The 9,991-nt window shown below is 39.2% G+C and overlaps 1 long non-coding RNA gene across 1 annotated transcript; it reads right to left on the bottom strand.

Moving 5' to 3' along the window:
• Window positions 1-3,025: 3,025 nt before the first annotated feature.
• LOC103604762 lies at window positions 3,026-4,479 on the bottom strand. Its single transcript, XR_551742.1, has 2 exons — window positions 4,218-4,479; window positions 3,026-3,227 (listed from the first exon to the last, which is right to left on the bottom strand). It is a non-coding gene; the product is annotated as an uncharacterized LOC103604762 (long non-coding RNA).
• Window positions 4,480-9,991: the final 5,512 nt, after the last annotated feature.

Below are 9,991 nucleotides of genomic sequence, written 5' to 3'. Positions count from 1 at the left end.
GAACCTTCTGAAGAATCCTGGTGACAGAAAACTGTGTACAACTAATTCCTACAATAGGTAAACTGTACCCCCTGTGACAAGGAATCTGCTTGCTCAAGACAGAGGGGCCTATTAAGCAAGCACCATGTTTGACCTGTTGCTGGGGTTTAGACATTATCTGCAGCCTGGCATGCTACCCATTCCTCCTTGCAGCTGTGAATCAACACTGTGACAGAGAGGGCACTGGGTCAACTACATTCCATTAATGGATCAAAGTGTTTCATTTAGACTTTTACAGCAAAGGAGAAGGAATATGGAAGATATACAGCCTAGGATGAACACAAGCTTAACAGAAACAGATACAGACACAGAGAATGTTTAAATGTAAATCTGAAAAAGCCAAAGACCCTAATGAACTCACACAGCCTGAATGTCACATCTGCAACAACATGGACATTATGTTAAACGAAGTAAGCCAAACACAGAGAGACGAATACCACATGATCTCACTTATATGGAGAGTCTTTCAAAAAGCTGGTATCATAGAAATAAAGAGTAGAACAGTGGTTACCAGAGACTGGGGAGGGGATGGGATAGAGATTGGTCTATAGGTACAAAGTTACAATTAGATAGGAAAAATAACTTCTGGTGTTCTATTGTACAGTAGGGTAATTATGATTAACGGTAAGGTATTGTATATTACAAAATAGCTAGAAGAGAGGTTGTGAATATTCTCACCACAAAGNGACATTATCTGCAGCCTGGCATGCTACCCATTCCTCCTTGCAGCTGTGAATCAACACTGTGACAGAGAGGGCACTGGGTCAACTACATTCCATTAATGGATCAAAGTGTTTCATTTAGACTTTTACAGCAAAGGAGAAGGAATATGGAAGATATACAGCCTAGGATGAACACAAGCTTAACAGAAACAGATACAGACACAGAGAATGTTTAAATGTAAATCTGAAAAAGCCAAAGACCCTAATGAACTCACACAGCCTGAATGTCACATCTGCAACAACATGGACATTATGTTAAACGAAGTAAGCCAAACACAGAGAGACGAATACCACATGATCTCACTTATATGGAGAGTCTTTCAAAAAGCTGGTATCATAGAAATAAAGAGTAGAACAGTGGTTACCAGAGACTGGGGAGGGGATGGGATAGAGATTGGTCTATAGGTACAAAGTTACAATTAGATAGGAAAAATAAGTTCTGGTGTTCTATTGTACAGTAGGGTAATTATGATTAACGGTAAGGTATTGTATATTACAAAATAGCTAGAAGAGAGGTTGTGAATGTTCTCACCACAAAAGGGAGGGGATGGGATAGAGATTGGTCTATAGGTACAAAGTTACAATTAGATAGGAAAAATAACTTCTGGTGTTCTATTGTACAGTAGGGTAATTATGATTAACGGTAAGGTATTGTATATTACAAAATAGCTAGAAGAGAGGTTGTGAATATTCTCACCACAAAGAAATGATAAATGCATGAGTTGATGGATACACTAAGTACCCTGATTTGATCATTATACAACATATACATGTATCAAAACATCAAATTATACAACACAAATATGTACAATTACAATGTATCAATTAAAAAATTGAAAATAAATTAAATAAATGAAGGAATGAATAAATAGATTTTCTAACTGGATCATTCTCAACATTTTTCCCACCACTATTCAGGGAGGCCACAGATTTACATTAGGGATTCCCAGAACTTGTAAAAGCCCCATCAGGTGATTCATTTTACTCCAGAGTCCATAAATTTAAGTGTCACCATTTTTATGCAGCTTATTTTTAAATCAATTTAGAAACCTGATGGAAAAATTAACATAGTGCAGGATGTAGAATTCTGAGCTTGTTTGCTTTTTGTTTTCAAAGACATTTTATATTCTCAAGATATCTTCAGTAGCAGTTCATACTGTATTCTCCTAAATACAGTCTTTCTTATTGTTTATTAACTACCTAAAGTCCATGAAGAGTATATTTAAAGGAAGATTTTTAGAGGCTGCTCACTCTACCTTTCATGAATATCAGCTACCTCTTGTATTCATTCGGGTTGGGAAAATAAAAGTGGGGATTATTTCATATGAGAGAACTGAATGAGACTCACAATTTAAAAGTGACTCCAGGACCAGGGAAAAAAAATCTTGATAGGTAAAGAACTCAAATTCTCTTTACACAGAATATATAGACATAAAAGTTGGAAAATAACTGAAAAAAGAAGATAAGATCACAGATGGGATTTGAGTGTAATATTTTAGTATATCTTTAAACATGGCTTGCTTGTTTCATTTTGTTTTCCATTAGGGCACAAATGGTGTAAAAAATTTCATTCTGGGTCATGTATAATTATAATTTCTCTAAATGGATAGCTGCCATAAGCATGCATGAATGGCTGTATGAGTTTGTTCACTTGGAGAGAATGTCAACTTAATTATGCACAGTGTTGTAGTTATTAATAAAAGAAAAGCCGGGGGCTGATTCAGCGTGGCTATATGGTGAGGATATTATTTTGTAGGTAATTTAATTGCATGCATATGTGACCAACAGTATCTAGAGTGAATATATTTATAGGTAAATATATTTATGTTGTAATAATGAAGTACTTTCTTAATATTAGTTGTTTATCAATACGAGAATAATAGCAAATGACAAAAAGACTAAAGTGAATCTTAAATTACCTTATATCTAGTAATTGATTTTTGGAAAAACAACACTTACTATTTCAAATCAAATAGCTAAACAAATAGTTAGATTTTGTCATTAGATGGGGCTGTTAATATCTGGGTGCCTTCTAAATAAGCCATAAATAAATAGGAAATCCATAAATTTTTGTTACTACATGACTTTTTATGACTCAATAATTTATTAATTTTACCAAGGCCATGCTCTTATCCTCTATTTTAGCCAAGTCAGTAGTATAAACAATGTGCATCAAATATACTGATTATATTCACCAAAAATAAATCTACGTATCTTCTGATCTACAAATGTGAACTATGTATTGATTTAGAGAGATCACTAGATATGTGGTAAATAGTTTTATTTATTTATTCATGGAATTCAGAGTTCTATCAGCATTGGGAATGTACAGTCCTTCAAGATAAAAAAAAATAGCTAGGTCAGGGAAATTATATTCTCCTTTGTTTCTTTCCTAGCAGTTATCTTGGTCTGCAATCAATCCTTCAAAAAAATCTCTCACATCTTCACTTTTGTGCAGCATGTTAACTAGGAACAAAATGATAGTGTATGTCAGTCAAATGTAATACTTACATTGGTATTAAAACCTGATTATTAATGCAGAAGAAGCTCATGGAAAGTCAGGTTAATCTGAATAATATATTATTTCCTTTTAGTCCTCACTCTATCGTCTCACAATCATAGTTAATAGAATGCCAAAAATAAAAAGAACTATTTAAATTAAAATATATAATATATTCTGCACTTCATTTATATTGTGGGTGAGGCAGGCTAACATTAGCTACTCTGTGAATGTGATATGAAGATGATACACTTCATTTTAAAAACCTTAGGTATTCCTTGAAAACACTGGATTTCCAAAGGCTTGCTATTATTTAAAATATTAGTTCCTTTTATTGTCTTAATAAACTTAAAGGATATAAATTACAATTTAATTAAAAAATTCAAAAGGAACACTTAAAGAAGTGATACATGTATTTTAAAAATCCCAATTTCTGTTTCTATTCTCTTGGTTCTTAGAAAATAAAAAGTAGAATTATTACATTATTATTTGCGTATCCTAGTGTAATAGATGTCAGCTGCCTGGATGACTCCAAATCCTCTTGCTTACTATGGTCACCTGTTCAAATATCCTGACTTACCTAGGGATGGAAACCTACTTTCTTGTCAAGAGGATGGGGACTGGCATGGAGGTTTAAGTTTCTCAAAACCTCTTGTTCTTTAGTGGTCTCTGGCATTCTCTGAATCCTTGATCTAACTTTCATTTCACCTCCTGAGGATGCTGCCCTTTTCCACGTAAAATCAATAAGCTAGACACCATCCGTCTCCCCTCCCTTTGCCCAAGATTTCAAGTCCAGGCTGTGACTGTAGTAAACTTAATGGAGAGGTTGGGAGAAAGACAAAGGGAAGGTTACAATATACCATATACAGTAAATAACAGAAATTATTTTTTAGATATCTCTAGTTTTAAAAGCATCTTTGCATTCGAACCACTGGGAAATTCTCATTATTTCTTACCTCTCAGTGTGTCCAACTTCTGGCCACATTGCTGACTAGCTTTATCTCCCGTGCCTTCCCCCATCTTATTCCTCATCAGGTTATCCTCCCCGCTCCAAGGTCCAGTGTGCTTTCCAAACCAAACATAGCCTCTAAGGTGCGTTCCTGTTTGGCAGAGGCAATAATTTCCCAGAAACCAATTTTGTAGTCCAGCTTTTGTTTCCTCTCCCTCCTACAGTAGGTAGCAATTTAGGAAGTAAGGACTTAGAATTTGACTGTGAGATGAGAGAATTACAGCAGACAATGAAGATTTGGAAGAATTATCAAACTTTAAACATACAATGAGATCCACCCATCTTCTGTTATGGACAAGGAAAGTGAGGCCTAGAGAGGTTGGGAGGCTTGCTGGAGGTTACACAGCACTTTTGAGCAGAAGTTGGATACATGAGTCTCATCCAGGGCTGTTTCCATGATCTCATGAAAGAACTCAATTTCTCAGAAGTCAAACAGCATTTCAGCTCTGTACATTAATTCTCGACTGTGTTGTCAGCATAGGTCCCACAGGAAAGGATATAGGTGTATAGCAGAGGAGGCATGCAGCTACTGCACACCAAAACCATATTATCTCAGATACTCTGGTATTTTCACTATTCATATTTTAGTGCTACGGTAAGCATTCATGTATAATTAATTCTCTAATTTCTAGGCATGATGTTGTTGTTATGGAAGGCAATTTTCACATGCTTTTACTAAAATCCTTTGAAGCCTCTATCAGAGATAAAATACTAGCCTGAAGCCTTCTTGTTATGACAGCAGAGAATGAATTGGTTAAATTTCTAATGTTCCTAGAAAAAACAAGGGTGTGAGAGACTGGGGTGGAGGATGGAGAGGGAGAAAGAAAAAGGGAGAGATGGTTACAGTAGATAAAGATTCAAATGAAAAATGATTGAAGTTAGTTATGTTGCTGACATAAGCCAGTGTTAATCTTACAAGAACAAAAAATTTAACATTATTATCCACTAGTAGAAATTACATATCTTCTATAATAAATTAGGTTCTAGCACTCCTGCCTTAAATTTACTATAACAAATATCTGAAAAATGTTTATAAATGTTAAGAAAATATGAGTAATAAACCTGAGAATTAGATTTAACTAAAATGACTAACTTAAAGAAACTTACAAGATGAAAAGAAAAATATATCCAAACCACTTCTGTTCACAGAAAGGAAGAAAGTCTCTTCAGCAGAATGCAGACATTTAGAAACAAACTTGGCTGTAAATATTTCTCCAAACAGTCAATAGGACAAAGAAAATGCTCCTGTGAGAACAGGAACCAGATCTTAGGGCTCTGTTCTTTGAAGTTTGAAATATTTCTCCAGAACTGCCACAGTTTTCTTTCTCTCCTACCCCACTGGAAGATCACAAAAGTAAATTCGTGTCCATCCCCTCTTTCTGTTACCCTGCCCAAAATACACACTCACTGATAAAGCCCACCAGTGATTCATTATGTACCATAATCCTAAAGTTTCCAGTACAATGCCATTTTAAATGAGCCTCTTCTGATTTATTAATGCTTAACAGACATTTAATAGCAATGACGGTGCCAAATGATTCTTCCCATATTATACCATTAAAACCCAGATGTTTCTGCATGAACTGAAGCAAAGGCACCAGCCCCGGGTTCTTTTTCTCCATTCTCATTTCCTTAACAGTTGGATGAGCTGGGATTCATTGAAAGCAGACATAGTGGAGTGTAAACCATTCTTTTCATATTTCCCCTTTCTTCTATAGATCAGTTCCATTTTCTTTATTCTTCCACTCTATTAATTAACAGGAAAAAAAGAAAGAAAAAAAGAAACAATGAGAGAAAAAGGAAGAGAGAGAGACAAAATGAAAAGGGAAAGAAGATCTAGTAAATTAATAATTTAGGTTGAGGATTTATTTTTATTTTTAAATGTCTTAACATAAACATCTATAAATACATTGAAATGATACACATTTTAATTCCTTGTATTTCATATTTAACTATCCTATGTGGTCCTTTCCTAAAGCTCTACTATGGGGGATGGGGGAGACAAAAAAGTCCTTTTGCATAAAGGACCACCTTTATGCAAAGCATTAATTCATTTACTAGTCAATGAATGGAGTTGACTGTGACTGCTACATATCCTACTCCGAGTCGATAAACTCATGTGCAGTGAAGACAATGTTCAGTTGGGTTTTCTCCGTTGGTCAAGTTCCCAAGGGAATATATCTAAAGCTTCATCTTTTTGAGACTCTGTAAGGAGCTGGGCACTGGGCTTGCCTTATGGAGGCACTTTAGTTTCTGGAAGCTTCTGTCTACTATGGTGATGGCCTCCTTGAAACCTATCCACTTTGAGTTCTGATTAGAATCCCCAGTTCTGCCCTAGACTTATGCATCTGGGTCATGTGGATAAAATGGTCCTGGACAAGTACTGCTCCCACTGCCTCAGCAGATGTCAACCCCAAAATAAACCAAGTTCCTAAGGCAAGGAAGTTGACAAAGTTGGCTAGAGCAGCATGCAGAGAGTAAGAGAAGTAATGTAAACTAGAATTCCACTCTGCCCAGGCACTGTCCTAGAATATAATGCCTGCTATATTCCTTTGGTGTGAGGAAATTTTGATTATCTCAGAGTAGCCTTCTATCATCATTTTTGTAACTTAGTAGAGAGGCAATGACCAGAAGTAGAGAGAGGATAGGAGCAGCGACAGCATCAACCCTCTCCCACATCGGTGCTTCTCCTGTAATTCCTTACGTACTTACAGCAATAAGGGGCTCCACAGAGGCACTCTAGCCAGAGTTCTAGACCCTGTATTTCCAAAGCAAAACTCAAGAAGCTGAAGCATAAAATAATACAGAAATAGTCAAATGGCATCAGTTACCAAGACCTTTTTGATTTCCCTGCTTTAAATATAACTCCAATTTGCTCCTACCTCCCTATTCCTTTCCCTGCCACAGACTTCATTCAGAAGCTCTCCACCTCTCTATTCTCCACTTTTAATAACCTTTTAAAATACTAGACAGTAAACAAAACAGGGATGAGAAAATACAAGTGCTCCTTGCATTTGCCTTAGAGGCATGTAGTCTAGATCTTTTCATGTTGTATTAATAAGTAGTGGTGGCTGTAGCCCAAGATTTGCCTCTTCCAGAAAGGCTTCCATAACTATGCTAGTCCACGGGTGAATTCTCTGCCTCTGGTGCAGTTCTAGGTAGTCAATAGAATGCCAGCCTCGAGTCATAATACCTTGCTCTGTCACCTCTAGATTCATAAAACTGCTCTATCACCACCTCTGTGACCTTACCCAATGGCCCTATGAAAGAAGTGATCCAACAAATGAGATGGGTTGTCTCAGAAACTATTATCAGAAGTCTTAGTTCACAACTGAGCACATTAGCACATCACATTTGATATATTCAATACAGAATTTATGATCTTATCTTTTACTTTTATTGTGTAAAAGGCACCACCTTCTACCTAGAAACCTGAGGATCTTGCTCTACTCCTCCTTACTCCCCACTTCTATTTGGTCACTAAGTTCACAATATTCCTCCTGTCAGTCGCCCCCTTTCCAAGCTAACTGGTAATATAATTCAGACTCACCGGCACTCCCTTTAACTCCAGACTGGCTCTCCCTGGCTTCCAGTCTTGCTCTCACTTCAATCCGTTTCTTGGCTCCTGTCTAATTTAGTTTTCTACAATAAAAATCTAGTGTCACTCTTTCTGAGAACCCTTTAGTTATTTCCCAATATTACAAAATAAAATCCTGACTTAGATCTTGCCCCTGACTTTACCAGAATAGTCTCCAGTTCCTCCCATTGAGTCATCAGCAGTCAACTCCATTCAGCTCCAACAATACTACTCGCTACTGTGCCTGATACAGCCTATTTTGCCTCTGGCCTGAGATCACCTTCCTCACTTTGTCTTCTTATTCAGGACTCAGCTACAGTTTCACACTCACTGTGATAGGTATCTTGAACTCCCTTCACTGTGGTATTGTGGCACCAGTCCATATTTCCAATACCACACTGATAACAATGGATTTGTTCATATGTTTCCCTCCTCCACCAGAATGTAAACTCCTCTGATTGAACTTTGTATGCCCAATGCCTTTATTAAGCCTAGAATATAGAAGGGTTTCTTTGACATCCAATAAATTCTTACTGAATAAATTTGGCAGAAGGATTTATTGCATAAGAAGTATGCAGGGGAGTTGAAAAAGATGACCTCCAAAGTTCTTTCCAACTTTCAGATATTTGTTTGAGAATATCAATCTCTTCCATGGTTTTGAATATCACATCTATTTATTATGCCCAAGACCCATAATTTGAAAGCATTCCTCAACCTGAGCTTCAGACCAAATTGTCCACCTCCTGCTACATAGCTTTCATTTATTAGCTGAGATGGCATTTCAAATTCAGTACGTCCAGAATTACTTGCCCACACAGCTTGTTCCGCCTTCCCAGTTTTTTGTCTTTGTTAATGACAACAACCCCCTCTTAAGGATCCCTGTTAAAAATATCCCGATGTTACCTCTCTCTTCTCTAAAATCAATCACTGCCTCGTCCTGTAGATTCCTCTTTCCCAAAGACAGGTTCTTTTTGCCACTGCATCCGCTTACAGTCGCCATCAAATTGCTTGTGACTCTAATTAGCACTTACTTCATTCTGACTTGCATGATGTATTTCCATCTCAGACCCACATTACATCCTACAAGATTTCTGTATTATGGATAAAACTCCTGAGACTCAGAACAGTGCTTGCAGATAGATGGCAGGTGCTCAACAACTCTTCGTAGAATGGCTGAGTGAATGTTAGGACGTCAGGTTTAAATTAGTTTGGGGGCATGGATCTTGTTTTACACCTTTTTTGTCTCCCCCATCCACCATAGTAAAGGACATAGGAAACAATACAAATTTTAAGCATTGAACACTGCATCTGTTATTGTAACTCTAAGTTACTTCGACAACTGGCTGTAGTCTTAATAAAAAACACGCTCTGCTATTTAAAAAAAAAAAAAAAATCAAGCCCCTTAAGACTTAGCTACCAACTGAAAGCATCCAGGATCCAGGTTTCCCACCCCTTCCAGTGGCCTGATGTGCGGCGGGGGAGGAGCAATGAGCAAGCTGGGCCTGAGGAGCAGGGAGAGCCGGATGGGGGAAGTGCCGGAAGTCACTGACCAGAGCAAGCGGTTGCCCCAGCGGGATCAGTGTGGGCTGCGGTCCCAACAATAACATGTGCCTAGGCCGGACCGGGGCCGCCGGGGGCCAGAGCTTAGGGGCGGGGCCCGGACTGAGGGGGCGGGTGGGACGTAGGGGATTGGAGGAGGGAGATAAGGGGCGGTGGATCTCGAGGAGTGGGCCGGCAGGCTAACGGGTCGACCGAGAAGAGAGCATGCTGATTGGGTGATGCGGAAGGAGACGGACCGGAGCTGACCGCGGGTTGGCCGTGGCGTCCAAGGAGGCGTGGCCGGCGCGCGCGAGAAGGAGCGCGAGAGAGCGGGCGGTCGCCTGCTTGCCAGCTAGCCAGAGCCGTGGGCGAGCGCGGCGAGCCGGGGTCCCGGTGAGGAGCGCTGCGCAGGAGGCGCGTCCCCACATTAGCCGCGGCCACCCTCCGCAGCTCGAGCATCCCGCTTCCTTCCCTCCCCTCCCCTGTGCTCCGGCCTGGGGTCTCGGGCTGGGGAGCGGAGGGAAGGGACGGAGGAGGAGGAGGTGAAAGCGGGGTGAGGGGCGGAGGGGTCCCGGCGTGGGGCGAGGCGTGCGCTGCCTCTCGCT

Source organism: Galeopterus variegatus, unplaced genomic scaffold (genome assembly GCF_000696425.1).
Source record: "Galeopterus variegatus unplaced genomic scaffold, G_variegatus-3.0.2 Scaffold5378, whole genome shotgun sequence".
NCBI classification, from domain to species: Eukaryota; Metazoa; Chordata; class Mammalia; order Dermoptera; family Cynocephalidae; genus Galeopterus; species Galeopterus variegatus.
The sequence above is the reverse complement of the archived record's forward strand: the minus strand, read 5'-3'. Positions and strand labels throughout refer to the sequence as shown.